Below are 4,892 nucleotides of genomic sequence, written 5' to 3' on the forward strand. Positions count from 1 at the left end.
TATTAGCTGGTGATGTGAGCTTTGTGCTTAAAGCAGTTCAGATTCATCTTAAGTATATCTGTAAATGTATACTATCCACTTTATGAACACCTGTGCACCTATTTATTCATGTAATTAACCTGTCAGTGAATCATGTAGGTGCAGTAGAAGATCAAGCAGATGTAGGTTAAAAGATATGTTTAATGTTTACATCACAAATCAGAATGGAGAAAATTGTGATCTGAGTGACCATGGTGTGGTTGTTGGTACCAGATGGGCTGGTATGAGTTTTTTTGAAACTGCTGATTTTTTTTTTTTTTTTTTTTTTTTTTTTTTTTTTTTTTTCTCTCCACACACCAGTTTCTAGTGCAAAAAATAAAAAAATTAAGTGAGCACCATTTCTGTAAACTTTGATGAAAGAAGTCAGAAGAAAACCATTCTTTACAACTACTGTGTTCAATAGCATCTTGAAATACAACAAATTGAGGTGGTTGCTGCAGTTTTTTAAACTAGCCAGGAGTAAATGCTTAGGGCTATTCACTGCCTCAATAGTGAAGAAGGGAAGGAGCCATGCTAACACCAGACGTGAACTCGAGTGTAGAGACGCACATGGGAATCCACAAAAGGTGGCTCTGAGCTGAGCTAGTGGGAAGGAACCCTATAAAAGATGGGACTGCGTGGAATAGAATAACACTGCTGACCCTTGATCTCCAAGACATTAAACATATTCCAGCCTTTTAATTCTAGTGCTGTTCATTTGTGGATTGGAGAGCTAGTCACATCTACCAAGTAGTTTGACTGTGAACTAGAGAGAACCCTTGATAGGCTGCTGGTCCTAACATCCTTGGCAGGAGATGTTGAGCTCACAAAAGTCCTAACATTATACAAATGAGGCAGCCCTCCCCACAGGACCCAATTGTTAACCATTAGATGACCTGCAGCGAGGCTTCTCCCTCAAAAATCAATGGCACAACTGTGGAGGGAGTGAAAAAGTTCCTTGCTGTGCACATCACAGAGGACATCACCTAGACCTTGAGCAACAACTGCCTAGTCAAGAAATCCCAACACTACCTTCATGTCCTGTGGTGGATGACAGAGCAGACATTTCCTTCTACCCTTATCACCTATAGGGTGATGATGGAGAGCATCCTGGCCACCTGTCTCAATCTGGTAAGGAAGTTACACTTGGACTGCAAGTCCCTCAGCAAATTGTGAGGATGGTCGAGAAGCTCCTCTGGGTTTCTGTAACCACCACCTCCTTCCATAAGTGCTGCATCTGTAAGGCCACAAGCATTGTGGATGTTCCCTCTCGGCAGCCTCTTCACCCTCCAGTCCTTTGTAAAGGTTATCTTGCAGAATCTAGCAGTGGGGGCATGGATGTGTCAGTACCTTCTCCCAGAGGCTGTTGGACTATTTAACGTACCCCCACCCCCTCCAAAAACCTAACTGGACTAAGCAAGTGTTTTTGTATCACCACCATAGCACCATCAAGACCCTAAGTGAAGACACACTGTCTTTGTACACCCACACTACAACCCCAGGGGGGTTGTTTGACTTGCAAACTAAATATGATATTTACAATTCATTAGTTTATTTTTTTATGTTTGAGTAACTGCACTTATGCTTGCTATGTTTGATTAATTAGAAAGGTGCATGATTTATTTTCTGTGAGCTTGAAAACCCCCAAGTGAATCCATAAGTTTCTTCATATACTATTACTTTTTTAAAGCACACCATTAGATGTCAGTCACTTCTGAAATATTTCCATTTCGCTTAGTAAACATGTATGTCATGTTTAAAATATTTCTTGTGTTTTATTGGATGGCTTATATGAATATTTTAGAGCTCTAATATAATAGCATACACAGATTAATGATGGGGCTCCAGTTTTTCTACTTGTTGCTATGTAAATGAGGTTTTAAAAGGAACAATAAATCTGACAGAAATATTGTCCTTTACATACTTTATTTCCAAATTCACTTGTACATTAACAAGAATCAGTTATTAATAAAACACACAAGAACAATACTGACAATCACAGTTCCAAAGCTAAAATGTACAACTGCAGAAACAGGTGAGTGAGTGTCAGTGACAACAGGACGGCACAAGCTCCTCCTCGGTCCCGTGATGGGGTGTAACGCGGATTGAGACCCTGCTTTCAAACACCCGGCCCCACCCTTTTCATGAGGGTTGTGTCCAGATCACAGAACCCTTTCCCTTGTCACATTCTCACACGTGGAAGGCAACTTTCCAGTCGAGGCAAAAACTCATTTTAGGAGCCCACAGACCACTTACAGTACACAAACCCCACTCGAGGAGAACATTCAAAAAGACACTGCCATCCATGTGAAGAAAAAAAAGAACAAACAATTTAGCATGCAGATTATTGTGGTACAAGCATATCTGCTGAATTGTTCTTGCTACTTTTTTTTCCCCCTCTAGCCCTCAAATTCCTTGGTAAATAGATCAAAATGAGTCCTAAACACATACTACACAAACATTATATAGCCAACACTATAAATCTCCTCCTCCATAACAAAGACAAGTGGTGCTCTTGCTGGATGATGTATTTCCTTCAGCCACTATTGATGTACTAGAAAGCATAATCCAGAATACAGGATCTACAGTAAAAAGAATGTTGATGTAAAAGGAAGCAAGGCAGAGTGTCAAGTCGCTCATGTGGATGCATGCAAGGAGAATAGATAGAGTGGCCTGAAGCTCATTGAATGTGCTGCGACATTGGCAGTGAAGTGGAGGCTTATTGAAGCAGCGCAGTTGGTTGAGGGCATGTTCTCAGTAAAGCTGAACCTCCAGGTGCTAATGAAAATTAGAATGCAGTTGGCTGTAAAACTGAGACAGGTAATATGTTGAAGAGGAAGTGTCCATACAACTTCCATGCAACTTCATGAAGAATAATAATACAAGAATAAATACGCTAACATACTGATAGAACTGTGATTATGACTTTAAGAAGACTGGTTTGGTGATAGTTCAGTGGTTTTTGGATTTGCCACATTTCAAGGGTTTGAGTGTATGAACTAAGCAAAATCAGTGGAGGAAAATAAAAAATCACTTTTGGCATTGAACTTGATCAAATCAGAGCTCCTAGATATACTCTTGATATCTACAATTTGACAACACAGTTGTACAACATAACCAATTATTTTAAGTGAATCTTTTTTTTCTTCTAAAATCATTTCTACAATTGAATTACCACCAAAACACATAGCTCTAGATAACAGACAGCAGCTTATGATTAACAATTAACATGGCCACAAAAGTTCACTTAGAATGCATTTTTTCAAATCTGTTACAAAATGTTTGCCTACAACACCAACGACCTCAATTCCCAGACTTTCAGCAACAACACTGTAATATCGTAATTATGATATGTTACTGCTCAAGAATACAAATGTAAGTAATCTGTTGTCAGTAAAGTAAAAAAACCAACAACTCAGTATCAGGTATGAGAGGCATCTACAAAGAAGCACAGACAAAAAACATTTTTCAAGGTTTTTCATATCAAATACATCTCATATGCACAGGATAACACTGGAAGAATAGTGCCTGATAAACACGTTTTCTACAATACGTTCGCCAAGTTTAACTTGATTTAAGGAAATATTTCATAGATGCAATTTATCTGTGATGTCTCTTGTCAGACAGAAAGTTGGACAGATTTTAAAAGCCTTTCACTTTTGAAGTGAAGCGTATTCCTATCACTGCAATACTCTATATGCTTTCATGCTTCTTATTATACTGTCTGGCCAAAAAAAGGTCACCACATGGATTTAACTAAGCAAATAGTTAAGAGCCTCCCATTGAATAATTACTGCATGGGTGATTATGTTTCAGCTAGCGACAATTATTTAACCCTAACTGATGCAGTGAGTAGCTTCTCATTTGTTAAACAACCATGGCGAAAGACATCCTGTGGTCGTGGAAAAGATGTTCATCTGTTTCAGAACGGTCAAATTATTGGCATGCATCAAGCAGAGAAAACATCTAAGGAGATTGCTGAAACTACTAAAATCAGGTTAAGAACTGTCCAATGCATTATTAAAAAGTGTAAGGACAGTGGGGAAATATCTTCGAGGAAGGAATGTGGTTGGAAAAAAATCTTGAATGATCGTGATCGGCGTTCACTTAAACGTGGTGAAACCAAATCGCAGAAAAACAACAATAGAACTCAGGGATATGTTTAATAGTGAAAGTAAGAGCATTTCCACACGCACAATGTGAAGGGAACTCAAGGGATTGGGACTAAGCAGCTATGTACCCTTAAGAAAGCCACTTCTCAGTGAGGCTAACCGGCAAAAACAGCTTTAATTTGCTAGGGAGTATAAAGACTGGGCTCTGGAGCAATGGAAGAAGGTCATGTGGTCTGATGAATCCAGATGTACCCTGTTCCAGAGTGATGGGTGCATCAGGGTAAGAAGAGAGGCAGTTGAAGTGATGCACCCATCATGCCTAGTGCCTACCATACAAGCCTGTGTGGACAGTGCTATGATCTGGGGTTGCTGCAGTTGGTCAGGTCTAGGTTCAGCAACGTTATGTGCCCAAAGAATGAGGTCAGATGACTACCTGAATATTCTGAACGACCAGGTTATTCCATCAATGGATTTTTTCTTCCCTGATAGCATAGGCATATTCCAAGATGACAATGCCAGGATTCATTAGGCTCAAATTGGGAAAGAGTGGTTCAGGGAGCATGAGACATAATTTTCACCCATGGATTGGCCACCAAACAGTCCTGACCTGAACCCCATTGAGAATCTTTGGGATGTGCTGGAGAAGACTGTGCAGTGGTCCAAATCTCTCATCATCAATACAAGATCTTGAGGAAAAATTAATGCAACTCTGGACAGAAATAAATGTTGTGACATTGCAGAAGCTTGTGGAAAGATGCCACA

Source organism: Electrophorus electricus, chromosome 14 (assembly GCF_013358815.1).
Source record: "Electrophorus electricus isolate fEleEle1 chromosome 14, fEleEle1.pri, whole genome shotgun sequence".
Taxonomy (NCBI): Eukaryota; Metazoa; Chordata; class Actinopteri; order Gymnotiformes; family Gymnotidae; genus Electrophorus; species Electrophorus electricus.